Consider the following 20,805-nt stretch of genomic DNA (forward strand, 5'->3'; position numbering starts at 1 on the left):
TTCCAAGGAATGTTAGGGCATTTCTCAGTTTGATTTCTTAGCGAAATAGAAGAAGTCAATATGATGGTTTAACCTTACAATGTGTAACTACTATTACTAAATTGTTTTCATTCCTCCCCTGAAGGGGGAAGGCGGGCCTCCTAGACGGTAATACCGTCTTTCACGCCAGGAGATTTGTATCGGAGAAGGTGAAAGTGTTGGCCGTCGTGGCGTATACTATGAACTGTCCTGGCAGTCGCCTTAGTGCAGGAGAACGGAAAACCATGGAAAACCATTCTCACGACAGCCGGTGGGAGGGGGGACTAGCTCCTCGCCGTCTACCGAATACAGAGGCGTAGAACAACGGTAGGGCCGTGGCCACCTCTCCTCTACTCGGTTGTCCGGTCAGAGTGCAGAGCTGTCGGACCACGGACTAGCCGTGGGCACTTGTGTGCCGAGACCCACTTTGCATCCGCCGAGGAATGTGTAAGCATATTGCAGTTGTATTATAATCATGGGACTAATAAAAGTAGTGGCAGGATCAAGGCATTTCATGGTTAAATAAGCGCATGCAAATCGCCTGAAAGGAGCTGCGGCCAAGGACACGAATTTACATTCTAACACAAATATAGGGGAAACCGGAGCAAGGTGACGAATCGACCATAACTTTTGTAGTATTCTGTTCACTAAGTTGGCTCCCGTATGGCCCTGAGCCCGATATCCCACACGTATAACTCATACATAGTAGGAAATTCCTTTCGGTCTGAGACAAGCAGTGGTAGGGAGTTGTCTGGCGCTGTCGCACTAAAATATCTGAGGTATGAGCAGGAAGCTTCTACTACTCGTGTATGCACAAATACGAATTAACTGTTTCCTTTTCTTTAAATATCATTGTATTTCCAACTTACTTCAGTGTTAACTGAGTCTTGATTGTAAAACGTCTGTCGATTATAAGGGCAAACCGCTTCCTAAGCAGCGTGGGGCAAGATGACGGCGGCAAGATGACTAATTCGTAATCTTACCCCAGGCCAGGTAGAGGGTACACTTCGTCAACCGTACTCTTACGCTAATTCCAGAAATTCCTAGAAATTATCAGCGGAAGACAGATAGAAGGGACTGGGATGAAATAAGCATGATAGCTGCAATGCATGCTGTCAAAGAATCTCAGATGTCATGTAATGCAACTATGAGCAACGCCATTAAAGGATTTGAAGCATGTGGAATTGAGCCATTCACCCCACAAATATTTGATGAGGAAGATAACTTTCCAACAGTGACAACAGAAAGAGATTATGAAGAAGAGCACCAACCTTCTACCTCAAGAGCATTCGATGAGCGTAATCGACATGCAGATATTCCTTCGGTCACTGATACTTCAATGTCAGAAGAAGATACAGCAATCAGTAATCACGGTGATAAAACACTACAAAGTAAAGTGTCAATATCACCACAGCCCGGAATAATTAAGAGGGGAATTCCTCAAGGCAGTATTATTGGACTTTTATGTTTTCTTATATATATCAATGATATGTGTAAAGAAGTGGAATCAGAGATTAGGCTGTTTGCAAATGATGTTATTTTGTACAGAGTAATAAATAAGTTACAAGATTGTGAGCGGCTGCACGGACCTCGATGGTGTTGTGAGATGGACGGTGGGCAATGGTATAATGATAAACGGGCTTAAAAGTCAGGTTGTGAGTTTCACAAATAGAAAAAATCCTCTCATAATTAGTGTTGATGGGGTGAAAGTTCCTTTTGGGGAGCATTGTAAGTACCTAGGTGTTAATATAAGAAAAGACCTTCATTGGGGTAATCACATAAATATGATTGTTAATAAAGGGTACAGATCTCTGCACGTGGTTATGAGGGTATTTAGGGGTTGTAGTAAGGATGTAAAGGAGAGGGCGTATAAGTCTCTGGTAAGACCCCAACTAGAGTATGGTTCAAGTGTATGGGACCCTCACCAGGATTACTTGATTCAAGAACTGGAAAAAATCCAAAGAAAAGCAGCTCGATTTGTTAAGGGCAATTTCCGACAAAAGAGTAGCGTTACAAAAATGTTGCAAAGTTTGGACTGGGAAGACTTGGGAGAAAGGAGACGAGCTGCTCGATTAAGTGGTATGTTCCGAACTGTCAGTGGAGAGATGGCGTGGGGGGACATCAGTAGACGAATAAGTTTGAGTGGTGTCTTTAAAAGTAGGAAAGATCACAATATGAAGATAAAGTTGGAATTCAAGAGGACAAATTGGGGCAAATATTCGTTTATAGGAAGGGGAGTTAGGGATTGTAATAACTTACCAAGGGAAATGTTCAATTATTTTCCAATTTCTTTGCGATCATTTAAGAAAAGGCTATGAAAACAACAGATAGGGAATCTGCCACCTGGGCGACTGCCCTAAATGCAGATCAGTAGTGATTAACGACATCGATATATGATATTTGACCGCTACCCCAAGCTTAAAGTCCAGTCACAACGCGAAAAAGAGCTAAGGAGATCAGCATCCATCATAACCAGCACACCCATGAAGAACATGCTTCATTAAAAAGAAATGCTGAAGAAAGAGAAGGAACGTAAAACCTAGAGAAGAAAGTAGCTAGGCAGTTAGGCTTCATATCCGAATCTGGCAACAACCGGCAACAAGAAAATTCTGCATGTCATGTGTGTGAGTAAAAGTATGTTCATCCTCCAAATGAAGAATGGATTCAGTGCGATAACGGTAAAGTGTGGTGACATGGAGACTGCTCAAGTTAAGAAGGTAGTGGACGGTCATATGGCTGAGTATAGGCGTATTGCAGTTTAAAACTGTTTTCTTCACAGTTCTTGTATTCAATGTAGTGTACAGTAGACCCTAGTTATTAATTTTAGCACACATTTCTAATAGTTATTTTCAATTCATTTCAAGCATTTTAAAATCATTTTACAATTTATATTCTTTAAAAATGTATAACCTTGTGTAGTACTTAATTAAAACTAAGTTCCTTCAAGTTTTGATAGTGTGCTCCTGTAAAAAATTTCGGTGAAGTTCCGTGTTGAAACACTTGAGAAGAATGCCCAATACGTTAGTCAACTTACCCCGGGCACGGGGCAAGATGACAAATTACATAAAATTAAACTTTACTACTTTATGAAGAAACAATTACCATAAGAACTTTCAACATTGTAGAACTGTTGCATAAAAAGGTAAGCAGTAATAAACATGTCATCAAGGGGTAAATCACGTAATATTCCGGAGGAATGTTGAATGGAAGCTTATCATCGTCAACTTCCCCCGTTTGACACTCGTGCTATTCAAGATCTCGCTAGATGGTTTTTACGACTGAAACGCTAGCACGGTGTAGTGCTGCTCCCTACAGAAAATATTGCAAAATGTTTGCAAAGGCAGGTGTCATTTGACAATTAATTAATTGTTCTAGTTAATATATATTATGAGAGAATGTTTCAAGTCAGAGCTTTAGTATTAGGATTTCATCAACCCTTTGTCATTACTCTAAAGCAGGGCCTCTCAGGGTGCACGCACCAGTGCATTGCGCGGTGTACAATGCAAAAGGCGACTTCGCTTGGTTGACCAAAGTGCAGACCCCACTCCTCGATTTGGAGAAATAGCGCTGTCTCTCTCTTTCCCCACGCCTGTACCACTCTTCCTCGCTTGCTCCGTAGCACTCCAAATCCGAGACGAGTTGAGCCGAGCTTAGCCGAGTCGCCCTGAGACGACGCGCTGGTCCGAGCCGAGCCGAGTGGGACCGATGCACTGTGCACAGGACCTCTGCTCCTCAGTTTGCACGCGTGAGATTTTGGGCGTTTGAGAGGCCCTGATCTAAAGTTTGTGATTTCACGGGTGTTAAAATTTGAAAGGTTGGTAACTACCGTATGTTGAAAGCTCTAGCTGTCAGAGCCTGTTACACCGACGTGTCGCCTGGGTGAATATAATGGGTCGAATAGGACATACTTACCTGAAATTTACTAAGGATTAATGTCATTAATCATGGATTTGATTTAAGGTTTGCATTATTGGTTTACCCTCCTGATAGAAAACATCAAACACCTGCATGTTTCCAAATGTATTGATAGTACCGACTAGACAAACTAATTAGAAAGTTTCTAGTATATTTAAATTCTACACACTTTTATTAAAATATTTAAAAAAATAATTGCAGGGGAGGTTCCGCTTTAGAACCTTAAATGACGAGCCGCGATTGATTATGGTTTTTACATTCCCACAATCACCGGAAACGTTTCGATCTAATGCAATGTTAAAAATATAACCTCATCCATCTTTCCTACCTGACTCCCTGAATTAGATCTAGTACTCTCATACTCTAACGGTATTAGGTTTGCGAGACCTAGGGAATGTTTTTTGTTCTGCCTTTATATGGCCCTTCCCTTCGTTTAGCCGTACGCTCAGTCTTGGAACCACCGGGCGAGTTGGCCGTGCGCCTAGAGGCGCGCGGCTGTGAGCTTGCACCCGGGAGACCGTGGGTTCGAACGCCACTGTCGGCAGCCCTGAAGATGGTTTTCCGTGGTTTCCCATTTTCACACCAGGCAAATGCTGGGGCTGTACCTTAATTAAGGCCACGGCCGCTTCCTTCTAACTCCTAGGCCTTTTCTGTCCCATCGTCGCCATAAGACCTGTATGTGTCGGTGCGACGTAAAGCAACTAGCAAAAAAAAAGTCTTGAAACCATCAAAACTCTTTCTCGTTCAGAGAAGCTGCTGTTTCAAGTGCCAGGACACCTCCTTCAATACTGTTGCCTCTAATAGCAGATATTCACATAAATACCACCGTTTTGTACTTACAATCAGCTCAATAGGTACATTCCTACGGTCTCGCAAACCCATAAATTAAGTAAGGACATTGATTTTAATTAATCAGATATCTTTGTTCTGTTCACAGGACATGAAGTATCACAGCCTTGTAAGTACATCATATGTTTTCCTTTATTAAAGTATTATTTTATTCAGTGAACTATTAAGTCATTGAACTACAGATCTGTTTTGATCCTTACGCCGACAGGTCGATGGATCGGAGAAGAAGAATTCGGTGGAGTGACGGAAGTGGATGACTGAAGCGCAGTAGTATATAGTCAATAAATGCACCTCGAATACAGTTTAAGCTATATTTTTTGCCAAAATAAAGTTTACACTTCCTCACTAAACAAATCCTACGGCGAAATAAAAGCAGATAGATTATACCTTGCTTTCAGTTACTATCACAAAAAGTGGTTCTTCTTCTTCTTCTTCTTCTTCTTCTTCTTCTTCTTTCCTCCACCTCTCAATTTAAGCAGTATATCTAGTAATTATTCATATAGTTTTAATGTTCTCTATGTACGATGTGTATTATATAGATGATATAATTTGTTTTTAATGTATGATATGATTCTTCCTTAATATCACTTCGTTTGATTATTTTGTTAATACTATTACTGTTATCATTGTTTTCATCGTATTGTCATAAGTAGTTATTATTATTAGTGCTCTAGGTTAAGACTGGTTAAGTGTAAGAAAGAGAGTGCATCCCTAACTCTGCCAGAATAAAAATTATTATTATTATTATTATTATTATTATTATTATTATTATTATTATTATTATTATCCGCACACATTGTGACGATATGGGCCACGGTGAACTCGGCGCCACAGGAACACACTGAAGGGGGAGAGGTTTCTCCCCTAGATCTTACGTGACCTATCCTCAGCCTGCACAAAATTATGGCCTATCTCCGTGAAGACCGGAAAGAGGACTGGCACACGCTAGTTGTCTTCTTAATTGCTCTCAGCTTGTTGAGAGTTCGGTTTGCTAATCACTCAGACTACCAGGATGCAAAGATGGTTCGACGTAGCTGAGAACAAATATCCCTAGCAGGTACGATAGTGGGGCTTTAAACTACCATCTCTGAAATACAAGCTGACTCATAGCCAACTCGCTTGATCAGGAAAAATATATTTTTCCATTTTTGTTACATACTGTTGATTAGATTATATACTATTGATTAGATCCAGGAACTTCTTCGAGGAATATACTTGTACGTATTGAAATACTGTATGACATAGTTATTAGAATATTGCTCTGATAATTTATATCAATCTATAGTCACCACCCACCGAGTTAAAATAGAGTTGATAGAGTTTTGAAGTAATCTAGGTATCTATATAAATAAAATCGTAACGACCGTGCGTCTGTACATAGACTATTTTGGCGAAATTTTCATTTAGTTATGAGTTTCAGGTGTAATAATCAACATCTCCACACTTTTTGTCTGTTTGTCTTTCTTTTTTTTTACGTCGCACCGACACAGATAGGACTTATGGCGACGATGGGATAGGCTTAGGAATGGGAAGGAAGTGGCCGTGGCCTTAATTAAGGTACAACCCCAGCATTTGCCTGGTGTGAAAATGGGAAACCACGAAAAACCATCTTCAGCGCTACCACCAGTACCCACTATCTTCCGATTACTGGATACTGGTCGCACTTAAGCAGCTGCAGCTATTGAGTTCGGTACTCGCAGGCTGGTAGACAGGGAAAGGTGGATATTAGGTCGACGCTCTTGAGTGATGCAGCAAGTTTAACTTTCTCTAGGAGACAGTCCCTCGTGATGAATCTCTCCCAGAGTGGGGGCTCCTTCCCGCTCAACAGTCGTGGCAACCATCCAGAAGTCAGCACGCTTCGTTGCCCCCGAAATCCTTGCGGAAGCGTATTTAAAAAGAAAATTCCATATAGTTGTAGTCGATGCTGTTGAGTGATGCTTCCTCTGGAGATAATCCCGTAAGATGAATCTCCTTCAAAGTGAGGGTGCCTCCCCGCCCAACACTCGTGGCAACCATCCAGAAGTCAGTACGCTTTGTTGCCCCCGAAATCCTTGCGAACGCGTACTTCCAGGAAAAGAAGAATAAAGTACATTCTTCTTGGGACAACCCCGTGAGATTAATCTCCTTCTAAATGAGGGCGCCTCCCCACCCAACACTCGTGTCAACCATCCATATATCAGCACGCATTATTACCCCCATATCCGTACTTAAAAGTACTTTTTTATGATGCAAGATCCAAGCTGTGCTCATATCTAGACAGAGTGCGGACCGCACAGGTAGCTAGCTATCCGTGCAACGATGGCACATTACTCATTGTATTTGCGGTGAACATGTGTCAAACAATATAGGGAGAAATAATTATGCTGCCTGATGATACTCCAAATTCGATGCTGTATAGTGCCAGAAAGGTTAGAGGGATGGGAATAATTTGCGCAGAATGGGAAGCTAATATACAGCATTACAATATTTGTAACCGCTTACTCCATGTTCAGGACGTTCACCTACCATACGTAAGGAAGTTACCTGAAGAACAAGATATGGCACTGCACAGACTTGACATAAAAAAATAAAATCTCCCCCCAAAGATTGACGGAAGGAAACTACGCGAAATTATGAGAAATCGATCCTTTCAGTCGTGGTGTCAGCTACCACATAATGGTAAAGGAGTAGTGTTATATTCAGACTGCCCGAAAGCGAACTCCTGGATGACTCATAAATCACCTCTGTCCTCCTCTGAATACATGAATGCAGTGAAGATGACATGCAACCTCACCGCAGTCAGGTCGGTTCCCGGTAGGTCATTCAACACAACCCGTTGCCGCCAAAATGGCTGCAACGAGACAGAAACCCTTGGACATGTGCTGGGATTCTGCCGGAGCACTGAACTAATGCGCAACCACCGCCACCACCGTGTAAGAACGTCGATTGCTCGAGGCTTGAGACAGCGTGGATGGGAGGTGCACAAGGAGGTTCACTGCGTCTCTACCGATGACTCTAATCGAAGGGCGGACATCGTAGCCATCAACAGAGAGGACATTAAAGCGATGGTCTTAGATCCCACCATTCGCTTTGAAAGGGACCTGGATCAGGCTCGGGATGTGGACCTAGAAAAGCAAACTATAAATGTTCCATGCTTGCCTTACCTTTCATCTAAGTATAAAATACCTATCGATCGGTGGATTGTCAGAGGCCTGCTACTCGGAGCAAGAGGCGCCCTCCCTAGTCAGACATCGAACTTCCTACAAAACTTGAAAGTTCCATTCTGCGAGTTAGAAAAAATAGTAATACAGATACTGAGGGACTCTCTGCAAATCATTCACTTCCATCTGTACCTGAGAACGTGATTGATACTCCTCCCCCACTAACCCTGGGAAAAAAGAAGATAACAGCTTCAACGATAAAATTTATATGTTTAAACTCCATTGAAATTGAAACTCTATTCCGGATCCAAATGGTCACCCTCATTGGAGGACGGATGATTTACTGTATTTCTTTAATAAATCTCTCTCGCTCCCCCTTAAGATTTCATCGCGAAGTACCGAGGCATAGGAGTGCAGAGAAGCGGTGACACCGAGCTCAGTGCCTACAATGGCGAGCGGACGTAGTCTTCACAAAGAAGCGGTATGATTACGCTTATAGAAACTAAACGGAACGGAACTGAGCAGCTATATACATGCTCAGAATAAATTAATTAATTAATTCATTCATTAACTACCGATAGTAAATAAAAGTGACTTCACCGCTATTTACAGATGTTGTAAGTGATCTCCCTGAGCTGCGATGCAAGCTTCATATCTTGTAATGTGATTTCGAAATGCACTTTGCAGTTCATGGACACTGATGGAACGCACAGTGTTCCTAATTTCGATTTTTAATTATTCTGCAGTTCGAGGATAATTCCTGTAATTTTTTCCTTTCAGAATCCCCATAAATAAAAGTCGCAGGTACTTAAATCAGGCGAACTAGGGGGCTATAAGCCTTTACTGATGATTAGAGATGGGAATTTGCCTATTTTATTCCTGTATTCAGAAACGTAGGCTTTTGAGATATAAATCCGTTTTAGGATCTTCTTAGCTAGATATCGTTGGTTTCATTGTGCCTATAAATGCCTATTTCAGTGATCTGTGCCTGTTTGGAGTATGATTGTCTACTTGATGGCTTTTGACTGCATTTTTAAGAAGCCGATTTTCTGCCAATGCTGTTGTGCTCGACAGAATTATCTTCTCATCTCAATATCTCTTTACCCCACGAACAAAAACGGAAATTCTCGGAAGTCACCAGAATTTGTGCCTGGGAAATTTCCATCAGAAGAAGCAAGGAACAATTTGACCTTGAAGCCTTCAACCCCTCCAACCTCCTTAGACATATGCGAGAACCAATGAACGTCGAACTATGTTGCACAACCTATAGCCCATTCCTTAACTTCCTCTCGATGCGAACTGTTGTACACGTACGCTTCATCTTCAGGACGTGTTGAGATTTTGAAGAAGAAGAAGAAGAAGAAGAAGAAGAAGAAGAAGAAGAAGTGCGTCCGCGACAATATCCAAAGGAAAATCATCGAAGACCTACTGGTTGCAGCAGTGGATCACAGGGTATCCCAATTTCAATACGGATGGAAGGGTAGTCTTCTGCTAAGCTTGCTGTAAGAAGGTAAGTTCGTTTGTTCCTTCTATCCTTTTTGTGATTGAGAACTGCGATCGCATTTTATTGTAGCATTTATAGGCCTATTAAGTTATGTATTGTGGCAAGTTGTTTTGTTGCAATGCTGTATTCGTCGCGAACTTTCAATCATTTACATTGCTAAAATGTAAATAATCATTTAATTACTGGACGAGTAACTTTCATCACACTTATGTGTAGGCTCTAGTGAACTCAACTACGCTTCCGCGAAGGCATTGCGAAACATAGGTTGCGTATCCTATATGGCACGGCTAGGACGATGTCACAGAGGCTAGACATTCAACATGGCACAGCTCGAACGATGTCACAGCGTGTTTTACAAGCCTGCCAAGACTATCTTTACAAGACCAGGCCAGTGAAAAGATTGGTGAGGCCCGATTTGTAACCGTTGTGTTGGGTGGGGGTGGGGGGCAAGCAGAGAGTCTGGGGGGTGTAACCTCCCAGGTTAGGGCCGCGATGTGGCCGACAAGCCTCTAGCATCCCCTATTGTCTTGCTAAATTGTGACGAAAAGTAAGTTTATGGGCTAATGCCACGACAATTTCAGATTACGTCGTTTTCTCATTTTTCAACAAGGGTGGCAGCCATGTGGGCACACACGATGCAGAATCTATTGCAAGCAACAGAAAGTAGTCTTCATGACAGCTAACCCGGCTGACCGAAGCCAGCGATTAGCAACAAATGAAACGTTCACAAATCTGAGACTTATAGTGCTTACATTTTCATTCTTCTATATACGTAAGAATACTGGTAGGGGCAGCTTGGTGGGTCCTTGGCAAGCATAAAGAAAGTATCTCTGCTCTACGCTACTCAGGTATCGTTTCACGCCATTTTTTCACCCGGTGAATTCGACACGATACCGCTAAATTTTAACTGAAAAATCTTTGAGGACATATTTCCATGCAAAATTACGAATTTCGCTGTTCCTACTTTAAAGTTTTGTACTTCTGGAAACATCATCTGTATTTTTTTCTCTTTTAAGAAATAAATGCATGATTTATACTAAGCGTTATTGCCGATTAGCCCGACTGTAGAAATTTAAGATTTGGGAACATTGTAATTTAAGTCAATTTTATTCTTCTTCAGATCAAACGTGAAAAAAATTGCCAACACCCCCCCCCCCCCCCCGACATTCCATCTTATCCTGCTGAAACTAGGAATTATTGAAACAAGTAATTTGTACAAGCCCTGTTGTCTTATCCGCTAATTCTTTACCTTATTTGTTTTAATTATTAACAAAATTATTAGCGGAAATACGTACAAAATGTCGCTCGTCGCGGCTAATTGATTTGTATAGCGCCACAGCAAGTACTGGAGGCTTTGCATGTAGAGGAAGGGCAGCGAGGGTATATATTTTCGCCAAAGTCATGGGCACTGAGGTACGATTCACCCGCTTGCCACGCGCATTAGTCAGTCTGGCAGTCTCTTTAGTGTCTGTTACTTTCTTAGTGTGTAGTCAAATACGATTATTTTAATTGTATAATCACACCATACCTCCATTTAATGGTAATAAATGTGTAATATTGTTTCTTTGGTGAAAGTTGGTATTGAATCAAAATCCCAAAATATTATTACCGCACTTAAGTTGGTAGTTAAGTGTACCTTTACCTCTATGTCAAAATTCGCTCAGAGAGGATAGAAAAACTTTGCATTTTGCAGAATTTTTCCTTTTCCAGTTTTGATGCATATACCCTCCACACCCCTGCCCCGCGGGATATATCCCACAAACCCGGCTACTTTTTGTTGTCTGTAAATATTTTGCACCCCCACTTCTAATTCCCAATTGCCGCTACTGAACCGTACCTTTCTTCTTCAGTCAGTTCAGCAAAAAAAAAAAAAAAAATGTTCGAGAGTGTTGTGAATATGACGGTCGGAAGTAACTGTATCCTGAAAAAATATCGGACTGATAATTCGGGCACTACACCCACTTTCACATCGTGCAGAGGTCTGGGCTGTAAAATTTGCGGGTTCTCTGTATTCCACATCCTATTGTTCTCTGAATTGGCATATCCACTCAAATGAAACCATACCATCACTCATAAAAAGAAAGTTCGGTTCCACGATAACAACCTGGACACTATTCATTAGCCAACTGCAAAATCTTATTCTTGCAATGAAATCTTTAGGCTGTATGTAATAGACTGAATGTGTTCAGTAAGATCGTAAATGTAATAATGTTGTTGCATTACGTAGCCTACTGATGAATGTAAAATATCCGTTTCCCGAGCTACTTTCCGAAGCCACTTACGCGGACTGACTAGCAGTCTTGCCTGTCTATCTTCTAACATCTCTTGTGTGGGAGCAGTTCTCTTTCACAGTTTTTTCGTATTAGTAACGGAGCCAGTACTACGCCACTCGTGAACGAGTTGATGCGCGTATTTGTTCGATGGTACTGTAGAAATGAGAAACTGTCTACGGAATTTTCGAAGGCACCAATTAACCGGTTTCTTCTTCTTGTGCAAATAACACTCGATCAAAAATATTCTCTGCGCTGTAGTTTATTTATTTATTTATTTATTTATTGATTTATTGATTTATTGATTTATTTATTTATTTATTTATTTATTTATTTATTTATTGGTAACAAAAGGTTCCATGAGCCTCTGGCTCGTAATAGGGACAGTACAGTACATACTTTTCTAAAGGCGACACAATAATTACATTTCATATACTACAGCTTTTTCAGTAAAGTGACAAGTACATTTTTGGATAACTAAGATATAGCTGGTTTTTTTTTTTTTTTTTGCTAGTTGTTTTACGTCGCACCGACACAGATAGGTCTTACGGCGACGATGGGACAGGAAAGGGCTAGGAGTGGGAAGGAAGCGGCCGTGGCCTTAATTAAGGTACAGCCCCAGCATTTGCCTGGTGTGAAAATGGGAAACCACGGAAAACCATTTTCAGGGCTGCCGACAGTGGGATTCGAACCTACTATCTTCCGAATACTGGATACTGCCCGCACTTAAGCGACTGCAGCTATCGAGCTCGGTAGCTGTTTTTTTAACATGTTAGCATCATATTTTCTCAGAAGTATGTTCAGATATTGCATGACTGTAAGATATTGAATATGGACAATATATTAATGTATTATATTAATGTATTAATTAAACTAAGTTATAGAGGTTATATTAAGATATCTGTATAAGAGTAATGTTTCTTCGGTTTTTCCTTAAAACATTTAACCGATTTAGAGTTCTATATAGCGGGAGGCAATACATTATATTCCCTAAACATTGATGTTACTATGCCTTTCACTCCATACTTTACTGAATTGGAGTGAAAGGGGTATATCCTTAATGATCCTCTAGTTTCATATCTATGAATTTCACTAAAAATGGGAGAAATTAACAGCAGAGTGGTTTAATTTCCTGTCTAGCTTATACATAAAGACTGATATGAAAATTCAATTTGTTTATGGAATGGCAGAATATTTGATTCTGAAAAAAAAAAAACTTCATGTGACCGTTTGAGGAAGGGGAATCCATGATTTCTGTTTCGCTTAGTCCTTTGTAGGTTATTAATATATCATTGGCAAACAATCTACATTTTCCCTTTAGTGTTAAAGAGTGTATGCCATTGATATAAATCAAAAATAGAATAGGACCTGATACTGAGCCCTGCAGTACTCCCGTATTTGTTTGTTGCTCAGAACTTTTAGTATCATTAATCATCACATATTGTGTTCTGTTTGATCAATAATTTTGGAACCATTTGTGTGCTAAACCAACACCTCCTAGATAAAAAGGCCTCACAACAGCGCTGTGACGTCACGCTACGGAGGCGATCGCAATCCAAAGAAACGCAAAGTATGGTCACACACAAACATGATTTTAATGCTTTTAGCTTGTGGAATAACTTATTTACCAACAAATAAAGTTTAAATTTTAGAGGACATTGAATTATATTGCCGTTATTACCGTATCTTAGAGACTCTGTCATTAAAGATAAACAACACACTGTTTTAAATCACGGCAGCATTTACAATGTTAACTTACTCCAGGCTGACACAGAACTGAAATTCACAAACATATTTCAATTGACATAGGCACTGAATAGACAGTAAATGATTTTAAAATAAAAAGAGAACGCATAAAATTAGTTTAGGCCTAACATTTAGACTGTACTACAAAAATATGATACACTAACTTCACCTTTATTTACAAACTTCCATTTTGGGAAAATTTAGAAAGACACTGAGTTCATAATATTAAGGAAGAGGAGCATAACATTCACCTGGTCTGTAGGTAGTCCTAGGTCCAAATTATAACATATTGGCATTAAAGTTAATAAGATATACATCATCATGGTAATGCAAAATGACTTCGATACTTATGCCTATTACATGAGTACTGTACACACCTATTTTGAGAAAATTACAGACTTTCTTGAATTTGTACAATATTTTGTGGATTCATTAGTTTTGTTCCTGCAGTAGTTATTTATTAGAATAGTTGTACACTTCCAAATAATGTTGTAAAACAAATATTCTGAAGTGTGCTCCGTACATTCATTCTTGTCGTCTATACATTCATCAGCTGAGAGAACAATCTGCACGGTCACATCACTTACATACTTCTTATGGTTATTTAAGTTAAGGAATTTTCTCTCACTTTCTGGCCTCAACATCTTTTTTATGATGACATACGTGTATGTAACTAAGTGTACAGCTGTTTCTGCAGGATATTTCAAATTGCCCCTATTGAGGCTGTCAATAACATTATGATGACTGTTTCTAACAGTAACATCTTTCAAAACTAAGAAATCTGCACAGTAATTACAATTTAATTTCTTGAGAAGAGAATGACAACAATAACCCGCTATGTATGTTAAAACACTTGCAACACCGGATGTGCTGTCAAGATCTGAGTCTGTTACATTGAGCTCGCCTGTAAATGTTTGAAATGAGGAAACTGCACAATAATCATGATCTAACAGTATATCTTCATCAACAATATCATTTACAACAATTTTCCTACCATTCGAAATGGGAAGTTCAATTGAATTCAAGATTCTTATTTTTTTCTCAATTTCAAACACCTGTCTAACAGAAACATGGTATTGGCCACCTGCAAGTTGCCTGTATTCACCAAATCGTGCCTCTAATGCATCTGTCTGAAACTTTCCAGGTAGAAAATATGACAATTTCAGTACTTCAGAACAAAACTCTGTTAGCTGTATAAGGCAGTGAGTTGTTTGAGTAAGAGCCCTATGCGTTTGACTAGACAATTTGCCACATTTCAGACCTAGATTATCCCAGTGATCTAACCACTGAACAAACTTCATTAAAAAACCCTTCCGTTCATCACCAGGTTTGTTGGTGAGAGGCTGTTGAAATTTATCATTAAGTCTTACACCTTTGAAAGGGGTCTTTACATTAACAATCTGCCACCAGGTAGTGATTACTTTTACAAATTCAGCTGTGCCCTCATATGATGTTAAATTGTGCTTTTCTCCAACAACTAGTAAAGCATTTACTATATGGTCATTAAACAACTGACACACATATTTCACATTTTGTCTTTCAAAACTTGGAGGCCATAGAGCTTTGACAGTCAAACCATACCCATGCTTTACAAGGTCATTCCCTTCAGCCTCAAACAAGTCCCTTATAGCTTTGAAAGATGCAACTTTAACTTTAGAAAAATCATCAAAGTCAGGATACACAAATTCCAAACCATTAGTTTTCTGGTTGAGCCAATTTAAATAAATGCACAGTGTCAATGAGATAAAAAAGAGACTTGTTAGGATTTCCAGGATTACAATACTCAGTTTTAAGTTGAGGTGGATTTGAAAATTTTGACATTGCTTTGGTGTTGAGAGCATTATTATCGGTCACAACAGCCAGAACATTAAATCCCATAGATTCCAAACCAACAATAACCTTTGACATGATACTGTGTAAATCATCACCTGTTAACTTGGACACAGGTAGAATATGAACTACTTCCTTCTTTGATGATAAAATGCTCTGGATCATAAATACATGTGCTGATGTAGCAACATTGGTAGTGTTAGCACATGAGCCTACAATGTTCCCTCCCTTGAAGTCGATGTATGGTTTAATGTGAATTTCATCTACCATCAATGTTACAAATTTGTCGTTCTGTTGAAAACCTTGAACTTTCTGTTTTATATATTCCAGAAAATATGTAGGGTTCTGTTCTAATATTGGGCTACCATTCAGACTGGAACATACTCTTTTCAAAATATTAACATGTGGCAAAATTAAATTACTTCTATGTCTCATAAATTTGTAAACATGAGGAGAAATCAGTTGGAAGATTGAACAAATAACAAGAAAATCATTATCATACTCCCTTTTGTGTTTAGGAACTAAGGAAAGTTTTAACTGTGATTTTATTAAATTAAACGTGGGGTCATCTTCCTCAGTGATCAGTTCACCCACTAGGCCTAGAATTAACTTATTTGTTGTATCTTTCTGCACACTGTTACACTCATTCCCTGTAATGTACCTATGGAATTTTGTAACTAAAGAATGTACTTCATTTGTGTTGGTAATTTTGTCTACATTAGAAAATTTACACTGCAATAAAACCCCTTTAGAATACACTTTTGAGGTCATGTCCTCTTCAATTATTATATATGCTATGCAATGTGGTTGCTTTAATGTATCCATGTACAGAAAAATTACTTGCATTTCCTTCACAACAGTACACCAACCATCAGGTAACATCAACATGTTTATTTTACTTTTCAGTTGTGTTAGATTGTGGACTGAAATTCTGTCTGTGTATGAGGCATGACTGTTGATACTATCTTCAATTGCTCTGTTTATTGATTCCCTCTCTATTCTACTTCTCTTTTTGTCCGGTTCTTCTCTTGAACTCGTAGAATGTGAAGATAAATATGATGGACAGTTGGGAAAGATACAGGGGACTGCATTCTCTGACAGTCGTGGACTTGGAAGAGGAGCAGTTAAAGTTTTTCCTGTCTTTGAATCAGTAGCAGTTACTTCCCACAAGACAACACTGGCTTTGAAATGTCTGTGGCATACCTATAAAATAAGATACCACTGTGAGCCAACTTCATGCATTTACAGAGTGAATAGGCCTACATATGTAGGCATGTAGTTTAATGTGTATAATAAATCTAATTCGGGTAATAATAATAATGTATCCCTTGATTGTAAGCTAACATAACCTCATATCTTACGAGAGTAAACATACCTACATATCACCAGTTGCTGCGTGTAGTTTAATACCTAATAGGCCTATGTGCATTATGATTATGTGAGAATGTAAAAGTAACAGTTACTCACCACCGAGTATTTAGTAACTCTGTAATCTTGTCTTGGAATTGCACGTAACCATCTCTGCTGCATAACCTCATCTTTCTGGAACTTAAACACATGGACTTTGTTATCATTATAGTAATTTCCCTTGCAGTTGGGCACACAACACTTTAGCACCATTGTACACAACGATTCGCAACTGGTACAATTAAAATAATGAAAACACTTCTACATAATTGCACCAACACGTTGCCACACTCATTGCTTTCTTAACACTGAGAAGGTTCAAGCTTGCCTCCCGGTAGTGACGTCACGGTAGACATGCCGAACAGTTGTAAGGCCTTATTATCTAGGAGGTGTTGGCTAAACCCCTAGTTCCTTCGAACTGAGCGACAGAGCTGAACATCCTGCTTCCTCAGCGTCAACACTTCTGATCACGCCAGGCTTGACAAGAGCCGTATGACACCCGTTTGGGGATTCCCACGGCCTGTAACAGAAGTACGAAGTCTTAAACTATACTCTCTGAATCTCAAATGAATTTGATTATCACACCAAAAATAAAGAGCTTCACCGAGCCTCTATACAGGATGTATCATAATTAATAGTGCAAACTTAAACAGCTGTAAGTGCCGAATACTAGAAGCAAAATAGTCTTAGTAAACATAGGTTCGCAAACGAGCTGCGAGGTAATTTAGAATTTGTAGTTACCAGCCACCACTGACTTGACTGTGTGTAAACGTCATCCTAGTTAGGAAAAGGAACCAATACAACATTAAGAAAAGTTATTAGCTACTTTGGTAAAAGTGCAGTTCTTTTTAATGAACGTGAAAACAGTCTTACATAGTATGTTACAGTTACACTTTGAACACTTCCTTTAACTACGAGTAAGTGCACTGTATAGTCATTGTAACTGTAAAATACTAAGTAAGACTCTTTTCTTGTTCATTAAAAACAACTGCACTTCCTCCAAGTTGCAATGGTACGTTTTGCAAATTATGATGACGCTTACACACAGACGAATATGTCTGATTCATTAGTTACTCTTACACCTATTCACCTCCGTACGGTTAGCTCAATTAGCTGCCGTCCTTGAGGACCCCGGTTCGATTGCCGGTACTGTCAGAAATGTAAGGTTTCTTAGGATGGCTGGTATATGGTTGTAACATTTTCAAATTATAGCCCCTAAAACTGATGACACTAACCGTTATCAATTACGAATAACGTATATATATTTTACAAAGTGGCATCGGAAGCTAGTCGAGTCACGGAGTTGAAAGGAGATGCCAACTATCACGTACCCAGCGTGATACAAAACTACTAGACGATTCAGATCGCATTAAGTAATGAGAAATGTGGACAAATTACAATGTTTAATTAAAATGCATCAAGGTATTTACAACGAAAGTATAAGGGAGAAGTGTATAAATTTTATAAAATGTTAGGAATGCCCTTCTGATCGGATTCTCTTGATTATTCTATATGATATACTCTTCTGAAATATGTATTAGAATCAGGGTGAGAAATCGTGGGGGGAGAGAGGGTACCCTCCCCACACCGACGAATTTATCTCAAAGGATCCTGGCCACTGAAATTCCCCGGGGGGGGGGGGGGTGGAGAGTGTTTCATCATAAAATAATGGCAAAAATGTAGAACACATATTATTGAAATGAATGTCTTTTAGTGTGCATATTTTCATAAAAATATCAGCAATAATACACATAATATAGAAATAACAGAATGACTACCAGACGTTGAGTAATAAAACAACGTAACGGTGGCAACTCCACGTCTGCAGCCTATTAAGCATGTTCCACTCTGGCAAGTGAAAATGAATGAAAACCTACAACCTGTTTTCCAATCAGTAACTGGGTCGGGGATGGAATGAATGAAGCCCCCATCTTGCGGCGAGGATAGGAATTGTGCCGGCTGCCGAAGCCTGACGCACTCCTCTGGGGCAATGATTAATGACTGACAGATGATATGAAATGATAGTGGAGAGTGTTGCTTGAATGAAATATGACAGGGAAAACCGCAGTACCCACAGAAAAACCTGTCCCGCCTCCGCATTGTCCAGCACAAATGGCACATGGAGTGACCGGGATTTGAACCACGGGACCCAGCGGTGAGAGGCTGACGCACTGCCGCCTGAGCCACGGAGGCTTCACTCTGGCAAGTGCCGGGCAAAATTATAACTTTCTTGAAGCTCTCCTTCCTTGTCATCGCTTTAAGTAGCTCGAGCTTACAGCACTCCTGTACTTCTTGAAGAGGGTTCCCAGCTCACAGCTGCGCGCCCCTAACCGCACGGCTAACTCGCCCCTTGGTAATTTACTTACCGCCTCTCCCGCCGGGTAATGCTTGAAATAAACACTAGTAGTTAAGCCCTATGATCCTCCTCCACATCAACATTTCTTTCTGATTTCGCACCCTGATTTGAATATATATATTTTTTCCAACTTGGTAATTTTTCGTAGAGATGTCATTGTAGCACATTGTTCCTCAATTCTATAATTTTCAGAGGTTGTTAGATAAGGCCCACTAGAACACCAGAATTCCAGTTCGAGAACGAGACCTGGAATGAGATTTTTTCTACAACATTTTTTAAAAAGATGCGTGTGTGCTGCTTTTTGGAGGGTAAAGCATTCACAACAAAGATTGATTGCTCGTAATGATTGAACTAGGAAACTTGCACACCCAGTTTAGATGGTAATTTTATGGCATGAATAGGTTACATTACTCACATAAGATCGATCTAGGAAGGCTTTGTACGATAATTCCAAATAAATGGAGAACTATTTTGATTCCAATTCGAATGCCTATTGTATGATAAAAATGCTTTCCACAGCCACACTTATCGATACCGTGAACCCATTGTCGCCAAGTAAAATCTCATTAAAATAACAGCCGTATTTCTTCTATAGTCGGAGGTATATTGCTAATATTCAGCCACCTATTAAATAAGAAATGCGTCTACTTGTGAGCGGAAATAAATAGTTGTCCATCATACCACGACACACCAGTACTCTCTCAAGTAGAAGATCTACGTTACGCATTCTAGCCAGAGAAGCAAAGAGCAGTCGTATTTCGAAGTGGAAAAAGGCACAGGTGAGATCAGCTAATTAGTTTTAACCTTATAATCAAGAATAGTCGTGGATGACGTAACATTTACAAACTAAGTAGGCCTTTGAGTGTATCCGTAGTCGAAGGTTTAACAGGAGAACTTCTCGGTTGTGTAGACCAAGATTTGACTCTTGGTTGTTCGACGGTATCCCGGCCAAGGGAGTCGGCTTTTTAATAATAGACGAAGATCTTGGCAATGTTTCATAATAATTAACAGCCACCTAAGATTCCATACCCAGCGGTCAGGGGAAATAAATACTACTCGGACCCAGAAACCATTCAGTAGAGTGCGCTTTCGTTGCTAGAAAACAGTGTATTCGGATCGTATAATTTGATAACCAGGCCAGCTTATATGTCGGCTTCCCTCCCGGAAGATTCGAATTCCAGTCGATCCTGGGTCGAGATATATTATCTCATGAATCACGTGGCATCCGGAAGGCCATTTGTTCTTAAATCCCCGACCAAAACCCAAATAAGCCTGGCTGGCTCCAGCTACCCTAGAAATAACTCGGATAAGCAGAAAAACGTTAACATTATTATTATTATTATTATTATTATTATTATTATTATTATTATTATTATTATTATTATTATTATTATTTACGGCTCATTGGCAAAATGGTTAGTGTGCTGGCCTTTAGTCCAAGAGGTCCCGGATTTGATTCCCAGCCGGGACAGGAATTTTATCCTTGATTAATTTTGATGGCTCGGGATTTGGGCGTGTGTGTGTCGTTTTCAGCAATATAATTCATCATAGCTACGACCTCATCCTCGGAGGCACGCAGGTCCCCTATGTGCGTCAAATCGAAAGACTGCACCAGGCCTCTACGGTGAATACACGCCAGTAACATTTATTTATTTATTTATTTATTTATTTATTTATTTATTTATTTATTTATTTATTTATTTATTTATTTATTTATTTATTTATTTATTTATTTATTTATTTATTCTTTCTTTGTTTCTTTCTTAATCT

This window comes from Anabrus simplex, chromosome 5, assembly GCF_040414725.1.
Source record: "Anabrus simplex isolate iqAnaSimp1 chromosome 5, ASM4041472v1, whole genome shotgun sequence".
NCBI classification, from domain to species: domain Eukaryota; kingdom Metazoa; phylum Arthropoda; class Insecta; order Orthoptera; family Tettigoniidae; genus Anabrus; species Anabrus simplex.